Below are 23002 nucleotides of genomic sequence, written 5' to 3'. Positions count from 1 at the left end.
TTTTGTGCAATTAAAATGAGAACAGAGAAATTTTGTAATTTATTGAAGTACTCCAAGGAATCTGAAAGACTGAGAGGAAAAATAGGTAAACACCATATGGTTTGCTACATTTTGTTCTCTCCTCCACAATAATTAAGTGGCTCCTCATTACTAACTTTATTACTAGCTTTACAATCATCAGAATGAATGAGCAAATTAATGAATGGGTGACTAAAAATATAAAACTGAAAAATCAAGATCTGAGTTATTCTTACCAACCCATAATTCAAAGCATTTACTTACCTGAACATTATTAATCTTCATACAGCTCAATGTTCTTCTATAATAACTGTAGTCATTCTGTATGGCAGGATTTGTCATCTAAAGAAGACATTTATGAGGGAAAAGTATATTAAGTAATAAATACTAACATAAAACACAGATGAAAAATCTACTAAATAGTTTTAATTAGTTCTGTAACATTCCTGAAGTTATACTAATATTTTAAGAACTACAATTGACATCATCCAAGATGACTTTTTATACTTTAATTAGGTAATGCTGTATGGCACTTACTGAAAATATAAGACTATGTGACTATTTCAGTCACAGTTACAATACTTTCCTCCTTCTTTTCAATAATTTCAGATAATATACTAACAAGACAGCTTACCAAAAAAATGGTATTACCAAATAAACAAAATGAAAACAAAAATATATGTGTATGTGTTTTTCAAATATTACAATAAAAATATGTGCATTTGTTCAACAGGGCAATCTTCAAAAGAACCAAAATTTTATATGTAAATCAATTGTGCTTAACATATTAATGAAAGAGAACCAGCTGTTATCTATGATACAAAAATGTCTGAGTTAGGAATTCAATGTTTCTACTTTCTAGAGGAGATAACTAAGGCCCTGATGGTCACAAAATTGGTTACAACTCAGTTCTCCTAATATGAAATCTAGTGCATATTCCATTATGCTCATTCTTTCTAAACAAAGGAATATTTACATTTATACTCTAGCTTAAAAAACAAATAAAATAGTTAAACATTTTTATACAAAAGAATGCTGGAAAAAACTAGGGATTAGAAGAAAAGAAAAAACATTAGAAAATAAGGTCAATGTTACTGTTTCAGAGAATTTTAAAAATGAAGTTAAATGAAGACTGAATATTGGGTCATTTGGTATTTGCTAAGTTATATATCAAAAGACACTCCACTACTTGTAAATACAGTTTTCCACTTTTCCTAAGGTCCAGTAGTCATTACTTCAATACACTCTAACAGGCTTTGCATTCTAGTGTTCACTGAAGAATCAAGACTTTCATAAAATCAGGGCGACAGAAAATTCTACCTTGATATCATCAAACCAGAGTGTGAAGTGAAGAATTTCTGCAAACTGTTTAGCAAGAGCCTGCTCTCACTCTAGATGCTGGGTGGGAGAACATGGTGTACTTGTCAAGGCTCCCAGAAGACCCCTTGATGCTGCTTCTAAAGAAAAAAAAAGGTTAAAATTATTTTGTTGGTGTTTTTCTGATATTTGTTTATTAAAAAGCATACAATCCACAAATGTTATGATTTCTATTCCCATAAAAGTTTTTTTTATAAATCAGATTACCTAAATATACATTGTATATATAATAGAATCAAATAAAGTTCAAAATTTTACCATTGTATTGAATATACCCGACTGAATACTGTTTCCAAGTGGAAAAAACTTAAAAAGGAACAAACTTAATTTTATAATTCTGTAAACTCAAATTCAAAATAATGCCAAATGTATGCAAAAAATGCAGAATGTGAATTTAAATTAAATATCAGGATCAAAGGGTAAATTTTATATTACTTGCATTATTCCCATACAGTAAGGAATTTAGCTTTATGAAATGGTAATTGTTACCTGCAACTGAGGAGCTTCTTTGATGGTAACTGTACATATAGTCAAACCTATATGGCTATGCGGGCCATATATCCATTTGACTATAAGAATATACAGTCAAATCTGTTCATGGATGAGTAAATTATTCAACTCCTATATACTGAGATTAGGCTGCTTGTTGATAAACACAAACTTTCACTTACTGAAAGAGAACAAAATATCTGGTTTAATATTATTTAAATATTATATTTATGTGTCTTAGAGCCTGGCATCTCAGGACTGTAATATAAATATTCAATTCATTACATAAGCAAAACAGTTCCTTTGAAATCAGTGCTACTTTTAGATGCCAAACTATTATATACTGGGTTTAAATGTGGAAATACTGATATTTCTGTACTTAAATTAGTTACAAATTGTAGAATCAAAAAACATTAGATTCCATTCAGAGAAAACAAAAGCTTAAAGAGTTAGAAGACAGTCTAACACTGATAATGAAATACCAGATTAATAATAAATATTTACTAATGTAAATTAAAACTATATATAAAGCTAAATTGAGCCAACTCCACACAGGACACTTAATGCATTCTCCCTTCAATTTTCACCACCAACTACAACATGAGGAACACTTACCCCATTTCAGAGATAATTATACTGAGCATGAGAGAGGTTACAACCCAGGTAATAGCTAGCCGTATTCCTTCTACTAGAATAAACTCTCTCACAAATAAGCAATGTTTTGCATAACCTTCCATAACATTATAAAGTATAAATCTACTAATACTACTATGATGGTTAAGCTCATGAGTCAACGTGGCCAGATAATAATGGTGCCCAGTTTTCTGGTCAACAAGCACTGGCCTGTTACTGCAAGGACATTTTGTGGACTTAAATCATCATAAGTTGACTGAATTTATGGCTGATTACATCTACAATCAACTAAGAAGTGCCTTCAACAATGAGAAATATTTAATCCAATCACTGAAGGCTTTAAAAGAAGAAGTGATGACTTAAGCAGTTAGAAGAGAAAATTTTCATCTCTACTTCAGCCAGTCAGCTTTTCCTGGGGAATTCATTGAAAACCTTCACCAGAGTTGCCAGCTTGAAAGCCTGCCCAGTGAATTAGGACTTGTGCATCCCAGAGCTGTGTGAGACACTTTTATTTCATATTTACAGATATCTTCTATTGGTTCTGTTTCCCCTGATGAATACAACTACCAATAGTAGGTACTTCTTATTATGCCCTGGGCACTGAGCTAGACACTTGACAGACATTATTTCTTATCCACACAATAACTTCAAATGATAGCTAGTGTTTTATAGTAAATAAGAGAACTTATGTGCCAGACACTGGGGAAACAGAGATAAAGTGGACATGCTCCCTATGCCCAGATGAAGCTTTATAATACAGAAAGAAGAAAAATAAAGAACTAGAACTGTGATGTGTGCTGAAAAGGAGAAGTATAAAGTACAATAAAAAGCTATAAAAATGGGACCTCACCTAGTTGAAGACTCAGGAAAGGACTTCCCTGAAGAGACATCTGGGCAGAGACTGGACTGTGCACTAAGGATGAGCAGGAGTTTGCAAACAGATAGGACAGGCTGACTGGCTGAAGTAGAGATGAAAATTTTCTCTTCTAACTGCTTAAGTCATCACTTCTTCTTTTAAAGCCTTCAGTGATTGGATTAAATATTTCTCATTGTTGAAGGCACTTCTTAGTTGATTGTAGATGTAATCAGCCATAAATTCAGTCAACTTATGATGATTTAAGTCCACAAAATGTCCTTGCAGATCCTGAGCTGAGAAGACCATGACAGTCAAGGAACTAACTCCAAGAAGACCAATGTAGGTGGATATGGAAGAGGGCAAGGAGAGAAACTGTGGTATTCAATTCACATGTTAGCTTGGCCAGGTTATGGTGTCCAGTTGTTGGGTCAAGAAAGCACTGGTCTGATTATTACCATGATGGTATTTTGTGGATTTAAATCATTAGTCAGTTAATAACATCTATGGATGATACATCTATAATTAACAAAGGAGATTGCCTTCAGCAGTGAGAGAAATCTCATTTAAACAGTTGAGGGTTTTAAAGGGAGAACTGAGGATTTCAACAGTCAGCAAGAATATAGGATTTCAGCAGTCAGAGAGAAGAATTTCTATCTACTTCAAACAACCAGCTTCTCCTGGGGAAGCCACTGAAACCTTCAATAGAGTTCCTAACTTGTGACCTGCCCTACAGAATTTGGACTTGCCAATTTCCACAGTTGTATAAGCCAATGCCTATAATAAATCTCAAAATATTTACATATATATCATTCCTATCACTCTGTTTCTCTTGGAGAACCCTGACTAATAATGAAAAGCTAAAACAGTATGCATATATTTTGTGTGTCATATTAGGAACTCTGGCTTTGTCATTCTAATATACATCTAAACAGAGTAGTGACATCATCAGATTAGCATTTAAAAACTCCACTTCATTTGCCATATGGAGAATGGATTGTAGAAGTACAAATGGTCTGTAGAGGTATAAGAGTGGGTGTGAACAAGAACAATTAGAGGAAAAACATTTTTGGCTCTTTTGAGATAATACTTTACTTTCCCTAAGAGTCTATCCATATGTTGATGTTAATATAAGAGAAATCAAGGTCTGAGAGATATGGAAACAGGAGAAACCATTTTAAATAAATGAGAGTTAAGAATTTTCTTTTTAAAAGAAGGAGAAATTTGATTTCATTTCCCTAGATTTTATCAGGTCTTAGGGGCTAATTTCAGCATTTAAAATGCTCTATGAGTTTGGGGTCAGGTGCTTTGGCTGAGTTGAAATGGGCAGTGAAGGATAACTGTAAGACTGTCCATGAATGTTTAATGCAGCAATGGTAGATTTATCACAAGGCAAACTCAAGGTGATAAGGTTGTTTATTGGTCTGAGAAACAGCTAGATCAGCCTCTTAACCTGGAGGGGGTCCTGTTCTGGTAGTAGATAGTCCTGCCTAATAATGATCTACCTCAAGAGAAGCAATGATGAAGGACCCCAGAAGGTGGTCCAAGGTCATTTGGCTGAGTTAGAAGAAAAGGAACATCAAAGTAAAGGTGATCTATGGACCAGACTCTGCAGTAAAGTTCTCTAAAACAAAGTCATGTGGCTATGAGTCTTAGAAGAGGATGACAAGAAGGAAACTTAAAGGCTATCAATTTGTACAGGTAAGTGTGCTGCATGAAACATCTCAGAGTAATCTGGGCAGAAGATAAAAAAGTATTTGCAGGGATGTATGGGTGGTTCAGTGGTAGAGTACTTGCCTTCCTGGGTTTGAGAGTCCTGGGTTTGATTCCTGGACCATGTACTCTCCATCCCCAACACCCAGCCCCCTCCCCCCCAAAAATATTTGCAAACACTCCTTGAGAGATGGGAAAATGTGGAAATATTAAGCGTCCCCACCTGAGGAATTCCTTACATTCTCACAAGCACTGGGGTTTAATAATTTAATAGGCCAAGCCCTCAATCTTGGGGCTTCTCCTTACAAAATTTCCTCCTGCAAAGGAGAACTAAGCCTACTTAAAATTATGCCGAAGAGTCACCCCTAGAGAACCTCTTTTGAAGCTCAGCTGTGGCCTCTATCTGTAAGCCAACTCTCAGGTAAACTCACCACCCTCTCCTCAATACATGACTCCCTGGGGTATAAATCACTCTGGCAGCATAGGATATGATTCCTGGGGATGAGCCTGGCCCTGGCATTATGGGTTTGAGAAAGCCTTCTTCACCAAAAGGGAGAAGAGAAATGAAACAAAATGAAGTTTCAGTGAATGAGAGATTTCAAATAGAGTTGAGAGATCATTCTGGAGTTATTCTTATGAATTATATAGATAACCCTCTGTAGTTTTTACCAGGCAGAATATCTGAAGCTGTTGAACTGTAATCCAGTAGCCTTGATTCTTAAAGATGACTGTTTAACTACACAGCTTTAAGGTGTGACCACGTAATTGTGAAAACCTTGGGTGACACTCCCTTTATTCAGTGTATCGACAGATGAGTAAGAAAATAAAGATAAAAAATAAATAATAGAGGGAGATAAGAGGTATGGGATGTTTTGGGTATTCTTTTTTTAATTCTTAATTTTTTGGAGAAAAGAAAGTGTCCAAAAATTGATGATGGGAATGAATATACAACTATGTGATGATACTGTGAACCACTGATTGTACACTTTGGATGATTATATGGTATGTGAATCTATCCCAATAAAACTGTACTTAAAATAAAATAGGCTACCTTAATTCCAAAGAAATAAAGGCACCTAGTAGAAAAATGCAGAAATCAATGCTATGCAAGAAGGTTGTTAGGAAAAATAAAGAAGACAGGCTGGTCCACAAACTAGAACAAGGAAAATGGGGGAAAAACTGAATGGCTAGGAAGAGAAGACCCTGGGAAGACTTCCCTTTTAGAGATAAGAGCCATTTATTCTCACTAACTGCTATCTATCTAGTGTCAAAGACCCACCCTAGTCCATGAATTCTCACAAGAAAATCCAAGGGATAGGGACTGTGAGGGATTTTAAGACACTACCAATTTTTTGCCAAGTTTTTCAATGAGAGATAGGAGTTTGTGCCCCTTTCACTTGAATCTGGCCTTCCCCATGATGCTAAGTGAACAGAATATGGCAGAAGTGACAGTCTTCTACCAGTTCCTGGTTCTGTCTTTGAGAGGATTGGAAGCTTCTACTTCCTTCTCTTGAAACAACTGCTTTGGGACACTTCCTCTTAAAATTCAGCTCACATGCCATTAGAAGTCCAAGCCACACCAAGATGTCACATGTAGACACTCTGGCCAACAGCTCCAGCTGAACTGCTAGAACCTCTGAATGACTATGGCCTCAACCAAGCCACATGGAGCAGAAGAACTGCCTGACTGAGCCAAGTCAATCAAGAAAATAGTGAAATAGTAAACGGGTTGTTGTTTTAAGCTACTAAATTTTGAGGGTGGGTTGATGCACATCAGTAAGTATTGGTAGAAATGAAATTAAAATGAAGAGACAAGCCCTAGCTTGTCTTGTGAGCTGATTCTAATCTGGGTAGATGTCTAAATCCTGACTTGCTCTTTTGTGACTAGAGCCTATTGCCCTGACCTCTCTCTCTCTACCCCAGAGGTATTAGGAACCAAAGGCTCTAATTTCTAATAGTGTGGGGGTGAGGGCTGGGGGGAAGGATGGGGGATAATCACAAATAATTTTTAGCATATAAACACAGGAGATCTAGTAAATATTGTCCCTGGAACCAATAATGACTTTGGTATGAAAACATAAATTCCATTTAGGGATTCAGTACTGGTAAACTTACAACCAAGAGACTTGATTACAATGATTATAGTTGCTTGATTTAGGATCTTTTTTTCTTCAATTTTTAATTTTCAGTGGTAGTTAAAAACAAAACAAAACGGTGTAATATATGTGTGTGTGTGCATGTATATACATATATATATATAAAACAAGTTGACATTTTAACCATTTTGTGTGTACAATTTAGTGGCATGAATTATGCTATACTCACAGTGTTGTGCAATCATTACCACTACCTATTTCCAAAATGTTTAGTCACCCCAAGCAGAAAACTTTGTTTCCATTAAGCACTACCTTCATATCACTTTTACTTCATATCACATATTACTGTTACCCCTAATGTACTTTTTTAAAAAATATTTTTATAGGACAAATCTTCATAAACATACATTCCATACATAGTGTGCAATCAATGGCTCACGGTATCATTACATAGTTGTATATTCATAACCATGATCATTTTTTTAGATTCGCATCATTCCAGAAAAATAAAAAGAAAAAACTCACACGTACCATACACCTTACACCTCCCTCTCACTGACCACTAGTATTTTCATCTACCTAATTTATTTTACCCCATTATTTATTTATTTTTTATCCATATTTTTAAATTTCTCTATCTATACCCTGTATAAAAGGAGCATCGGACACAAGGTTTTCACAATCATGCAGTCACATTGTAAAAATTATATCTTTATACAATTGTCTTCAAGAATCAGTACTACTGGAACACAGCAAAAGAGTTTCAGGTACTTCCCTCTAGCCACTCCAATACACCATAAACTAAAAAGGGATATCTATAAAATGCGTAAGAATAACCTCCAGGATAACCTCTCAACTCTGTATGAAATCTCTCAGCCACTGACACTTTGTCTCATTTCTCTCTTACCCCTTTATGTCAAGAAGGCTTTCTCAATCCCTTGATGCCAGGTCCTAGCTCATCTTGGGACTTCTGTCCCATGTTGTCAGATTTACACCCCAGGAGTCATGTCCCATGTAGGCAGGAGGACAGTGAGTTCACCCGCCGAGTTGGCTTAGAGAGGCCACATATGAGCAATAAAAGAGGTTGTCTGGGGGTGATTCTTAGGCCTAACTTTAAGTTGGCTAAGCTTATCCTTTGCAGGACTGAGTTTCATAGGGGCAAACCTCAAGACAGAAGGCTCAGGCTATTGATTTAGTTATTCCCACTGCTTATAAGAATATTAGAAATTCTCCAAATGGGGATGCTGAATATTTCTTCCTTTCTCTCCAGCCCCACAAGGGGACTTTACAAATACTTATTTATTCACCCCCCAAATTACTCTAGCATATAGTGGGGCATCACACTAACCAGGACAAAACAATAAAACATCATGCCCTGTTCAAGATTCCATGTGTTTATGGGATTCAACTAAACTGACCATACAAGTTAAATTAGGAAATGAAACTACCCAAAATATAAATTTTGCACCAAATAAACATCTCTCCCTTTGTTCTCACACAGAGGGTGAGGTTTTAAAATATGGACAATATCATCCTTAACCCTGCATTCTGATATACCTTAGTCCTATCTAGATCAGCTTCCTTCATATCTCTATTCGATGTCTAATCCCTTTTTCAACTTTTTAAACACACTTTAGGATCATGTGAATTGATTTTATCAACTTTGCTGAGTGAAAAAGGGCCAACGTGCTGGATGGACTCATTCATCATGACCCCTGGAGGTAATCTCTATACTAAGCCTCCAGGGCAGGAGGAAGACTGAGCAAAGTTGAAGCAGTTTGTCTGCTGTCCACACACAATGTTACCTCAGGTAATTGGTTCAGCAGGTAAGGTTCTGGGTCCTCAGGATGAAATAAGCAAGTAGAGGATGTTTTCCAGGCCAACAAGATTAAACTGTTCTCATCAAACCTCAGAATCTTCTGTACTAGTAAGGTGATACCTATGCCTTCCCTCTAAAAGTATGCAAAACTGGCAGGGAGTCAGGGTCCCTGTTCTGGATTACTACCCATTGTACATTGGTAACGCTCAGCCCAGACAACCCTCTCCCTGGGATTCCAAGATTCTGAAGGACATTGTACCTTTTGTACCTTGATAGTTGTATGGCGCACCATGTACTATGTGTGTTATTTTTTTCCTCATCTCTGGCTCAACAGTGAGGAAGGAGGAGAATCAATGAGAGAGTTTAGTGGATATAAAATAGAGGACTCAATGGACTGAATGAAAGTCTAGTTTGGATACAAATGCTCACAGAAATTAAGTGAGATGATCGAGACTACACAGCAAAGGAGTGGCATCAGGATTCAACACATGTCTGCTTGTCTACAAAGCCTAAAATGCCTTATTACTCCTTCTCATAAATATCCAACACATATTTGATATATCAGATATGTGTATACATTAATCATTCACTTGTTTGCTCACTCAAGAAACACTGAATCTCCATCTATGCAAGCAGCCCTCACCTATCATCAAAGAAATTGGAAACATTATTAAGTAAAGTACTAGACAAGAGGTCAGGGGTAACTGACCAGATTTTAATTGCAATCTGCTCATAATCTTACAGAAGCTCCTAGTACAATTATGAAGGTTCAAGATTCCCAATGACAGCATGGAAACTGATATCTTTTGCTATTACTTCTTTCGGTTTAATTCTCTACTAAAATGGAGCACAGCATACTTAAAGGGACACACACCACCAGCATGATTAATTCCAATGGTTAAACTATAAGAAAACACTTAAGGTCCAACAGTTTTGACCTATTTATAAGTATTCTTTTTCCCATGGCAAATGCTAAGGGACCAGGGTGAGCTTAAATGGGACCTGTGCACCATCTAAACCTCAAATGCAGCTAGGAACTAGCAGCACAAGAAAAATCCTCTAGTAGTCAAGAAAGACAAGATTAAAAGACCTAGGCAGACTGATGTTACAGAGGTTTACAAAGCTAGACCATATAGATACTTGATTGAATAGCAAAAAGGTAAAGGAACTGATTTCCTGCTTTGGAAAAGGAATCCTCCCTTTTTTTAAAGAAAATGATAATTTATGCAAATACTTCCATCCCAAATATTAGTTGTCTTACCACTGCATATATCAATCTGTACTGCATCTAAAGCAAAAATAGTAATTTGCTTACTCTCCTGAAATATGGCTTAAATGAGATAGACTTGAAGCTGCCACAGACTCCAGCCAACTGAAATCCAGATCAACTGTTGCCTAAGCTACTTATTTTTCTAAAACAACTGGAAGCTTACATAATTACCAATGCTTAAACCTGTCAACTAAAAAAATTATGTAGACCAAACAAATCACATCTGGGGTCCTTAACTCACAAGCAAGCCAGCCCCCAGTTTGACTTCTCTCTTATGGTATGTTTTTCTTAAGTTTTTATGTATTTAATTTAGAGTATGTAACAGATTTATATAATTCAAAAACCAATACTGTATAAAAAGCATATGTTAAGAACTTAAAATACTTCAAATTTCTGGCATGTGTCTATACTGCTCTTCTCTGTACCCACAAATTCATTTAAAGTCCTTCAAATTTATATCTTCCTAATTACACAAGGAGATGATATCTAAATCCTACCTCCTCTGCCTCCTCATTTCCAAAGAGGGGAATTCCAATTTTCCTTACTTACAGCATTTAAAGTATAATTCTGACTTCTGAATAATTTTTCCATGCATGGGAAAATCTTTTTCCAAATTGTTTTGAATTTGTTTGTTTTAATAACTCCCTATGATTACTTTGGGTATATGGTTAGCTTCCTATGTCTTTTCTTCTATAGCTTTAGATACATAAATGGATCATACTCAGATCTGATTTTAAGAATCCCAAAATCTAAATAACCCAAGGGTTTGAAGTTTAGCTCCTCTATATGGGAAAGGTTCTGCTGCAAAGCTTGAGAGAAATTCAGCTGAGTGGGTCTCATACCACACTTCAGTATGCCAAAAAAAAGTCAAAACAATTTTCTTGGGGAAAGTATAATTTGTAAAGGAAAATGGTTTGCATAAATTTAAGACCTATCTTTACAGGAATGATAAGAATGCTATGTGGCATTTATAGTCTAACATGTTTACTTTACCTATACAACATGTATATTCAATCAAATTCAGCAATGTGAATATAAAATACTCTCACATCTGGTATTATCTTTTTCACTAGGAAAGTCATAGTCACAAAACTTTTAACTTACCTAACCTCTGAGAAAATTCATAAAATTTCTTTAATTTGCCTACTAGTGGAGCAACTGCACTCCATGACTTCTCTTGCAACTTCTCATCTTCCAGATGCTGGATTGCCTTAAAATCCAAATAATAAAAATAGTTAGATTTTGTAAAATCACAACAACATAATTTTTAACATTAAAATACAGGTTTTGAGTGAAGCAATGGTGGCTCAGTGGCAGAATTCTTGTCTGTCATGTAGGAGGTGACTGCCCATGCAAAAAATAAAATAAATACAGGTTTTACCAAACATATGAAACTCTACTATAAATCTCTAAAATTCAGAGTTATGGACCAAAATGCTGAAAAGGCCTTCTCAACTCCATGGATACATTAAACATATTGCAATATATTCTTTGCTATCCTTGCAATGGGTATGAATATATTGGGGAAAAATTAAGGACATAATATATATTTGTTAACAATATTATGCCTTGGTGCCTTTTAGATTTACAAAAATAACACATTTTATATTGCTACTTCCCATATATCAGAAAAACTGTGGTAGTATTTCTTTCTTAAATAATACTTTGGTAGAATAAAAGGGAACCAAAAAAGTATGGCAAGAAATTAAATAAGAAGCCAACTCTAGGAACAGGCTGAGAACTTTTCAGTAATTCAAATTCCGGGGTCCAAACTAACTCTAAGAAAACCAGCCAAACACTTAAGAATCTAAATCAACCTGAAAAACAAGATTTAGAAATTGGCTAAGCATTGCATAGAAACTTATTCTCTGTAACTAGAAGCCCAACCCAGAGTCCAAGTTTTCTCAGGTGTTCCTGAATAGGAATAATAGATAAAAAACTAGATTCAAATCTGAAAGGGGAGAAAAATAAAACATAATCTAGAGATCCTTAACCAAAAACATGAATGTGCCTAGGCAACCTTTTCTGATTACAGAGGGTTATTTCCAAAGAAACAGGCTTTCTTGCTTTTATCTCCCTTCTGCTGACAGATGTTCTACTTGAACATTTATAAACTTAATACTTTTCTCAACAAATTACTTTGTTTTCTCTAACATGTTCAAACAAACTAAACACCTCATCTGAAAGCTGAAACTCATAACCAAGGCTTGCTTTAAACATTATCAAGATCTATGTGATTAGATTTTCCCAAAGCACTAGTACTCATTCTATCCACACACAAAAAACCAGAAAGCAAAATAAAATTGTACCCTGACAGATTTAAAGCATGTTCTGAATAAATCAGTTATAAACTAAATAAATGGGCCCTACACTATCCAAAACAATATGATTTAAAAATTTATTTTTAAGTTTAATGAAAAATACTGATAAATGATTAAAAGTAAGATCTGTCACTAATAATTAACAGAGAGACACTACCAAACATTTTCAGGACAGTGTGTGAACTGGTGTGATTAGGAGGGGAAGAATATACCAGTTATTTAATTAGGTCCTGCTTAATCATTTCAATCTTCCACCATCATAAATGTTTGATATTCCAATATACACTTAAATAGAGAACATGAATTTCACAGAAGTGGTTACGTGACTTCATCTACTGAATCCTTATGGTTTCACTTAAGCTAATGATATTGCAAAGACAGACACTGACAGTTTAATAAATACTGTGGTAGAATAGTGATCTGCAAAAAGTAAGTAGCCAGATTTACCCCTCCCCAAGCTGGAGGTACAGTAGTGGAGAGATAAACATCAAATATCCATTGACAAAAAAAAGGGTGGGAAATGGTGGTTCAGTGGCAGAATTCTCATCTGCCATGCTGGAGACCCCATTACAAAAAAAAAAAAAGATGGCTTTGTAATAAACATGCAAAGTGCTAATGCAAAAGAGTAAGGAGAAGGAGGGCAATATTGGGATTTGAAGGGAAAAGAGGAATTCAACAGGAAAGAAAAAAGGCAAAGCATTCCAAACAAAGGCAGGAAACTGTGCATGGGCAAGACCCTCAAGAAACAAGCAGTTAGTACAGGAGAGGTAAGAAATGATTCACATTATCTACAATTTCCCTCAGTTAATAATATCATCATCTGCTAATCTAAAGACCAAGGAATCACTGAGCTTCCTTTCTCCCTTATTCTAAATACCTGTCAATCATCAATGACAATTTGGACCATGGCTCTTTGATCTAAAACATCTCTTCAATTGTCATCTCCTGGTGCTTGTACTATTTTCTGCTTTCACCAGACCTCCAAAAGCCAACTGAGAAATTAAACTGGCATAGCCTTTACACCAAGCCCTTGATAACCTTGGTACTATCAGTTACAGAAAAGAAGAATGAGAGGAATAAGGTGAAAAGAAAATGAACAAAGAGCATGAGGACTATGCCTTTAAGGAATCTGGTAATAAGAAAAAGAGAAATGAGGTCTAGAAAGACACAGGAGTTTCTTTGAGTAGTACAAGACACCTAACTATACATATGTTGATGGGACAAAGTCAAAGAAAGAGAGGAAAAATTTAAGTAAGAAAAGGGATAATTAAAAGAATAAAGGTCTAGAGTAGGAGAGGGAACACAGAGAGGGAAGTTACTCTTGGAAAGACATAGGACACACAACTTCTCCTGAAAACAGAAAAAATGGAAATGGGGATGGATGGAAACTTGGCTAAGTTCAGAGGTCTGGGAGAACAAAGTTGAGGGAACCCATACCAAACATTTTCTCTGTGGTGTAAAATCAGTGGAGAAAGTTGAGGATAGGGTCCAGATGGCAAGGATGATTTTAACTTTCTCCTAGGAAATTTAAGGGGAGTGGAAAAAAGACTGGCAGAACAAAACCACAGAGAGTTATGCTCCCTCAAAAAAACCCAAGTGATTACAAATAGTCCTAATTCACAGATATTTTAAATTCCAGGTTTGAGAACAACCAAAAATAAACAAATAAACAAGTGGAATTTTCTTTGATGTAAGTAATTTACACACTTAGGAAACGTTTTTATTTTATTTTTACATCACTGCAACCATTTCTGAAATAACGCAAGTGATCTTCCTATAATACTTAATAATACACAACTGAGAATTTTAAAGTACAGAAAACAACAGAGCAAAGGAGGGAGGGACCTAGTAACATTTAGTCTTCTGAAAAATAACACATGTTTTACCTCTCGTATTTCATGGCCGGCTCCTCTATACAACTGCAAGTCCTCCAAGATGCCTTCTGCATCTTTTAATACCACATTCACCTGCTTATAAATGTCCTTCTCAGATTCTGTAGGCTGGGCATCTAAACAGCAGGAAAGCAGAAGAAAATTTACAGTGACATGAATTTGTTTAAGTACATGTAAAATCCTAAACAATTAAAAATACAAATTTCCACAGATTAGTTACTTTTTAGTCAATGTGTTAACTTTGCACTTCTTGGAAGAGATCAATCATTTTTCCATCATTCTACATTTGAATAACCAGCCTGAAGTTTGCAAGTATCACAGGGAAACAAGGGGACACAAAGCATTTACTATTTAGTTTAAGCTACAAATCATAACCTGGTATATTAAGCCACCTTGAGAATTATAACAAAAAATTCAAACAGTGACAGTCTAAATAATCACTTTTTTCCCACATCATTCATCAGTCAATAAGTGAAACTTTATTAATAATAATCTGTTTTAATGTGACAGAAGTGAAAGGGCTATTCATACCTTGCTCAACTATAGTTTAAGATTGAAACTATTTTTCCATAAAAGTAATTTTACTTTTAACCAACTGAATTCTGATACAAAAAATAAAAACCATTTTAAAACAATAGTTTTTAGATGCTCCCCTTTTCTGGACATCACTTTAAATCTAGCTCAATTTATATGATTCTATAAATTAAGGAAGGGAGAAAATATGCATCAAAGTCCAAATCCAGGACAGTGTCAATGAATTTCTCTGATGATGAACACAAGATCAAGATTCTTGTGTTGGAGTTCTAATTATGAAACTGCTCCTGAATTATTGAGCTGCTGAAAATGATATGCTTTAAGCCATGATACTTATCTTTGAAAATTTGAAACACTAAAGCAAATCTGAGTTTCTATTCAGTTGGGACTGAGTGAGAAAAAATTGAAGAGAGAATTACAGTAAAAAAAGTATAATCAGAGTATAGGCATTTTTACCACCTGTGGTATTAGCCACAAAACATACGTTAATGAACAGCTGTATATGGACTTCTCTCTGCTAGATTTTAGGCAACAGAAACCCCATAAATATTTTAAATAACTTGGTCATTTGTATCTCTAAGGATCAATCTTTATTATTTAATACAATTGATTCTTTTACACAGAAAAATGGGAATCCACTAAGAAGCCATGTTTTTCATAAATGTTTCCAAGTAGCCCAAATTCAACACAATGCATAAGGTATAAAGCACTTAATATGTTAAACATTATGTTCACCACAATGTTTTTGAAAAAAAAATTATGCTGGCAAAATTCTTCCACATTAAAATTTCTTCCTTTTGGGTGAGAGAGGTGTCCAAATTTATAATATGAATTAAAGTTTCTGGTAACTCTCTCTAAGAATAATATAAAACTAGCACCTAGACTTTTCTCTACTCACTTTACCTCCCCACTAATTCAAAATGATGTATTCATTTCTTTACCTTGAAATTTTAAAAATAAATTAAGTTCATACATGAAACTAGGAATAAGATGCCTAAAACTAAAATTTTATTTTGTGCTTGGGATAAAATCATAATTAAATTCCATGTATCAAAACTCTCTAGTCAAAAAATATACCATATACTTTAAAAAAGTCATTTACAGTACCAAATTTCAAATTCAACATGAACAGTACTACAGTAACAAAAATAACATTCTGTGCAAAGCCAACTTAAGAATTTGTGTTTACAGATTCACTTATTTTTTTCAAATTTCTTTTCAGAAATCATTTATTACATTTTTAGAATGAAAACACTGTGACAAAATAATTACACAAGAGGAGCCAATTGAAAAATTAAAGACTGTCCACAGCAATAAAGGTATTGCTAGAAGCAAATACTGATACTATGGCTAAATGATTAATTATTTTGAAAATTAGACCTGTCATTTAGCAGTAATACTTTTCATATTTAGCTAGACTATATTTTCTAAAGTAATAGACATGCTAAAAAAGTACACCTCATATTTTTATACTTACACCAGATGTGGTAAAGATAAATATGTTCTACACGCAAAATTGGCAATTTTATCCTTTTCATATGGAGCTGTGGAACTACAGACATAACATCAATAGTAGACACATATTATTGTTTGAATTCATGAAGTGGGAATTCATGACAAAGGACAAGATTTTATCATTAACTATTAAAAGGTATTCGTGAAGTCTGAAAATACTATGCCTTCTTTGGTGTGGTGATTAGCTTTAACATAAAAATGTGACACTGAGACTTACATACAAACAAAACATTATCAAGTAGCCTTAAAAAATAACTTGTAAGTGGTTAATAATTATTAAATTAAAGGTTTAATAAGTACCGTGAAATTAAAAAATAAAGGAGATGATTCATGTTTCCCCTTAGGGTGGGATAAACACCCAGCATCACACTGATTGAACATTTTTAGACTGTCACAGGAAAGTCACATTTATAATTTTGAAAGCTGCTGAAGACTGCTGTAGAAATGAAGACAAACAGAAAATAGCAGACAAGTAAGCACTACTTTGATATGATAGCAAGTCATGCAAAAGGGTGAAATACTAAGCAGGGCAAAAGACTATAAAATAAAGCATTTTAAAAATGGTTATTATACAATGCAACCAAGACTTGTCACTTTGATTTTTCAGAGCAATGAATGGCTTTACTATTTGAAGAAAAATGTACTACTTAGCTAGCTAACAAAAGGACATTCATGTGATAGCAAATAATGTTTCTACTACTGAGAGTAGTCAATAGTGATTATTCACCATGCTGAGCTTTAAAGGCTCTTCAAAGGAAATTAAAGCATGTTTCAATGACTACTACTCCTAAGGTTAAATGAAATATTTTAATTTCACACCCATTTCCTTCAGGGTAGAAGGAAGAAGAAAAGCCACTAAAAATAATTGCCAAAGTTGAAAAAGCTATGCACTAAATGAGGCAAAGTTAATTTGAAAGGAAAAATTAAAAGTCAACACAAAAATTGTATAACTGTGACAAGGAAGCTTTCTACTTTAATTGTGCTTTCATTTATCCAATAAATGTTTACTATCTATCTCCATAAGTTCATCAAATGTACAGTATGAACCTCTATACAGTATGTGAACTCAATATTTAGATTTTCTATAATAAATATCTGTTGAATGAATATAAAAAAGGATGAATAAAAAGTTACAGAGACATAAATAGTTCTAGTATTAAAGGAGGCTACTTAAAGGAGGCTATTAGGTATTTTCATCTCTGAGCAAAGGTAATTCTATAAGTTTTAGAAAAATAAGTATACAAAAGATGCCACTAGGATGAAGATTTTTTTTAGGTACAATACAAAAGCAGCTGAAGATATGCAAGACAAGTGAAAGGGAACAATAAATTAGGCTAAAAGAGTTGGTATCAATATTTTTTAAAGATGGGGAAACAAGTAACACAAAAGACACAAGAACTAGAGGAAAAGTATGACTAAGTGGAAAGACACTGACACAAAGAATCAGAGATAGATTCTATTTCCCCCTTACAAACCACCACCTCTCTCTATTCTCCTATTTTGGTCTATCTAGAGATAAATAACTAAAGAAGTCTAGTTCAATGAACAAATACTAGGTTTCTGCCATTTTACAAAGCACATATATACTGGAAAGGGACACAAAAAATAAAAACTCCCTCTTCTCCCAAGAACCACAACTTAGTGAACAAGTAGATACTAATAAATATTTGTGGCAATAAAGGCTTATCATTAGAATGGCTATACATTTACAATATCATAAAGTATTAGGAAATTCCAAGATTTAGAAGTGGCTGTAAAGACCTACATTCAGTGCTTTCTATAGGCTGTCAGTAGTGCAACTACTGTTAAATTTTATGGGGCAATTTGGGGCTTTTGTCTTAACTGAGACATTCTTAAAAGAAAATCTTAATATATAGATATGAATTGTTTTAAAGGGAAAATATTCCCCTAGTACCATGAGAGTAAAAAACAATGTTTCAGTGAACACAGACCATCATTACAAAAGCATTTACAACACTGTTTCTTCTGTCTACAATGGCCTTCACTAAATTAACCTGAAATGTTCTAAATCACCCTGCAAAACCCAACTCAAATATCACCAAAATCTTCCATGATTTCCATTCCACTCCTCATTGCTTTGCAAAATTAATCTGTTCCTAAGCTATACCTTGAATGTAAATTATGTAAATGAAATCCTTAGCTTCCATTTCTATCTACCCTACTAGATAGGGTACTATCTACCCTACTAGCTCTCTGAAGACAGGGGTTTTATCATAATTACCTCTGTATCTCCAGCACCTACTTGTTGGCACATGGGAGGCATGTCATAAATGTACCTTGAACTCAAGTGAAAATTGGTACTGGAGAGGGGGAGTGAAGAGGGGAGAAAAAAATGTGAATTAAGAGAATAATTATTTAAAGATATCATCTTCATTTTGTAAACTACAGGATTCCATTAAATCACATTTAAAATACATTGGAATAGTTCATTTATATAAAATCTGACACAAAAGGTGAGATACTAGCTGGAATTAGCTATATTAGCTGGAATTATTTCTGCAGTTGTTCAACCATGAAGAAATGTCTAGATTTAATCAATTAGAATAATAGAAATAGTGAAACTTTAAATTATTCTGATATTATTGTGTATCTAGAAATAAACCTATAGTACTAAATACCCTGCTTACTAAATAGAATGTAGCTTTATTCCACATAATCATAAACAATTGGCAAAGTCAATTGTGTTGGAAATTTTGAGTCTGGCATTAACAATATAAGAAGAATCCTTCTGATGGCCAGGGTCACTACAGTAGCTCAACAATAAGGTAAATTTTTATAAGGTCTTATTTCCAACAAGAAGAACATGTAAATAGATGAAAGATGAAATTGAATAACAGAACTACAGTTAGAATAAAAAGGAAACATATTTACAAATCTAAATAAGAAATAATAATGGACAAACCCTGGCCTGGTACATAGTATATCTTCACTAATATTCTTTTACAGTATGTCAGTTAAGTGTTAAAACAAAAATTCAACATTAGCTGCTACAAGCAACAAGTATCATATTCTAATGTATATCTGTTAATACTTTTCTTGTCATTCTACATTGCTGATTATTATTATTGTTGTTAACAATTTTAACTTTTTCCTGTCAGTAAATTAGCTATTTAAAATTTTAAAATAATGAACCAAAGTCCCAGACTGGGACACCAAGACCAAATATTATTATAAATATACTACATAAAATTTCTGCTTATCATTTGACCACAACATAATGCTAGGTTTATAAAAAGATCAGGTGCTAAGTCTTGAACAAGATCTTGACTGGATCAAAGCCAAGATTCTGCAAATGTAAGGAATTTGAGACAAAGGGAAAAAGGGGACAGAATAGCAGAAAGATATACAAGACCAAGTTTGAAACAGATGCAAATAAACTAAAATACAGCTCTAATGTAAGTTGCCTCATCTAAAAGAATAATCTTCAAGTCAGCAATTCTGCTCAATGTTCCCAAGCTGATTAAAATTCATGCTAAGCATGCACTTAAAATAGCATTGTTAAATTGTTGAGAAGGATCAAGAAAACTATTATTTTCTAATACATTTTTTTGCCCCTAAAACCCAACAATTTAATATGATCCTAATACAGACATTACTACTCTTTGATAGCCTGCACATAGTATCCAAATTGTTACAGAATTTTTATAGAAATGTACTAAAGTAGAAAAATATCAGAGGACACAAATTATTCTGTAAAATGGAGATAAGCTATACATTAATGTGCTCATATGAACTACTCTGGTTTAAAGAATAATTTATAAAATAGAATGAATTATATTGTATAACATCATATAAACTAATAGAAGATGAAGGAAAATGCAGTGCATCTTGAGGGGGGTTAGTTTAAAGGATTTGTTTCTTTTGCTTCTTTGTGGGTTTTTTCTGTTTGTTTTCTTTTGTTTCGTTTCTTTTGCTTTTAAAACCAGAAAAGGTTTAAGTATTTTTAAATCTGGATAAGTGTTGTATCTCAGGTAAGGGGTCATATAAATTAAAAACCTGTAGGCTATCTCTTCACCCTTTCCTAACAATTTGCTAATGATCAGTTAAAATTGCAACATTCACACTAAAACATCAATTTAATATATATATTTTTTCAATTTGACATACAGACAAGCTAAAGCAATACTGACAGCCAAAAAACAGCAAAAGCTTTTTAACATGCGCTGGGCTCAATGACACTTACCTTCCACTCTTAGACCATATTACAATAGGTCATGCAACATAAAACAAACAGAAGGCAAATTACTTAAAGGTCTGTGAACCCATTATTTTTCTTTTATTCAGTTTAGAAAAAAATGAATTCCTGAAATAAATATATATAATTTTTTAACTTTTCAAATTAATTACCTGCAAAGATTAAATAATTTAGGTTCACACTTACCTTTTAATATTATGCCCAAATTACTGAGCTCTGAATGGCCTTCATGAACAGATTTGTATTTAAAACACTTCAACATGTACACAAAATTGTTGAAACTTAGGTCCATCTTTCACAATTGTAATAAAATTTCTCCCCATGATATTGGCTCTGTTAATAAGTCTGGAGACAGTATTTGCATTTTCCACCAAAATTTTTTCATATAAATGTTTTCATTGGAGAACAGATTTCAAATTATAAAATAATGCCCAATTAAGAGATATAAAATCTCTTACAAAGTCAAAATGAAATTTTATTTTATCATCACAATTTAGTCTATAAAATATGACTTCCAGTTCTAGAAGGCACCAGAAATTTTACCAAACAATTCATAGCTCATTCATGCAGAGCAGTTATAAAAGATGGCAAAGCGGAAACATTCATTTAGTGCAAGACAAACACAGTCTACTGCAGGCAAAGATAAATAGATATAAAATCATATTCTTACTTTCAAAATCAAGGAAAAAATTTGGCCCCTGCTCAAGGTCTGTGCATGTTAAAACCTTAAGAATATTCCCCATGTTAAGGTACCTGTCAAGACAAGAATGAGAAAGAGAAAATATCACTTTATATAAAGAACATCTGAAATTTATTTTAAAAAATAGTAACAGGGAAAATGTTCTTTAGGCCATGAATTTGTCTTTTGGTTACCCAGACTGTACTCTGGCAGACAGCAAACCTGCTTCTCAACATGTTGATTTGTAGGACCTAGAGGTGAACTGTGGTTTTCCCATACAAAATGGCACACCTGTTGCTCTAATTCTTCTCAAAATTCTCCCAAGTCAGTTTCATTAATGGCCTTATAATGAAAAATTCTTTTAAGTATTCCAAAAGTGCTAGTATTCTGAAAAATAAAACTCTGATTAAGAATTATTTACATGCCATCTTGTTTAATATTGCACTGAAACAACAATTTATTTCAAAGCCAAATATTAAGAGTTTTGGCTAAAACTCACCTTTACAATTCATAGCAGAACGTAAAACTTACTTCCTATATACCATTAAATATAGTATATATTCCTAAGCAAATTTGGATGAATAGTAATTTGGAGGTCATTTAAAGGACTGATTCTGGACATGCAGCACAATTCTGATTTTTTTAAAAAAATTACAGGATTATAAATCAACAAACTTCAACATAGTCACTAAAGTATACTGTTAGAATGTTCATCATAAGGCTACTTGCTTCATGGACTAATGAAAGGACAGCACTGGCTACAGACTCAATGTGAGTTTAGCAAATGAAAAACTAAAGAATTATACATGATGGTGATGTTTGCCTACGATTAAGAAAAAAAATCATGCAACCTTTTTGTGATCCCCATGTTTTAGCAACAGATACTCTGGCTGGCCTTCACTGTGGTGTGAGTATAATTAATCTTGCAAATTTACCATTATGCACCAGCTGTGAAGGGCTATAGAGACTTACTTTCAAAGTCCAAGAAAAAACATGCTGCATTGTGGTCTACGTCCCTGGTTAGCACCTTAATGAGATTACCCATGTCAGCAAACCTAAAAATAAAAATGGCAACATCATTTAGTTCCAGTAAAAATATTTAAGCAAAGGTCTGGGATTTGGCAAAGGCTGGTTTGCTCATAATTACCAGCAGGTGCAGGTTTATATGCTTTTGGCACTGAAAACTTGGAACAACAAAAACACTTTGGATTCTTAGTTTATAACTTCTGTCCCTCTTTTCCACATATCAAAAAAGTTACATAAATCAAGATGGGAGAAAAGATTATAGTTCAGATATAACTCCCAATATTTACATTTGATTAATATCTACGCTAGTATTATGCTTAAAATTTTTGATGCATATCTTCTCAATTTAAATTAACATCAAAAATAGATTTCTCAGAATATATATTGAGAGCATTATTTTTAAATAATAAAAGATATTTTTCCTTTCTGCAGACTCAAATCCTATTTGGGATTAAATGGATGCTAATGTTCACACCACATTTAACCATTAAAGAATAAAGTAAGTTATCAATAACAACCCATTTAAAAATTTTTACCACATAAACAAGTAT

General features: G+C 33.8%; 1 pseudogene; it reads right to left on the bottom strand.

The window, feature by feature from the left end:
* Positions 1-22470, bottom strand: part of LOC143656766 (CYFIP-related Rac1 interactor B-like) — a 39737-nt pseudogene extending 17267 nt beyond the window's left edge.
* Positions 22471-23002: the final 532 nt, after the last annotated feature.

Source organism: Tamandua tetradactyla, chromosome 15 (assembly GCF_023851605.1).
Source record: "Tamandua tetradactyla isolate mTamTet1 chromosome 15, mTamTet1.pri, whole genome shotgun sequence".
Taxonomy (NCBI): domain Eukaryota; kingdom Metazoa; phylum Chordata; class Mammalia; order Pilosa; family Myrmecophagidae; genus Tamandua; species Tamandua tetradactyla.
The sequence above is the reverse complement of the archived record's forward strand: the minus strand, read 5'-3'. Positions and strand labels throughout refer to the sequence as shown.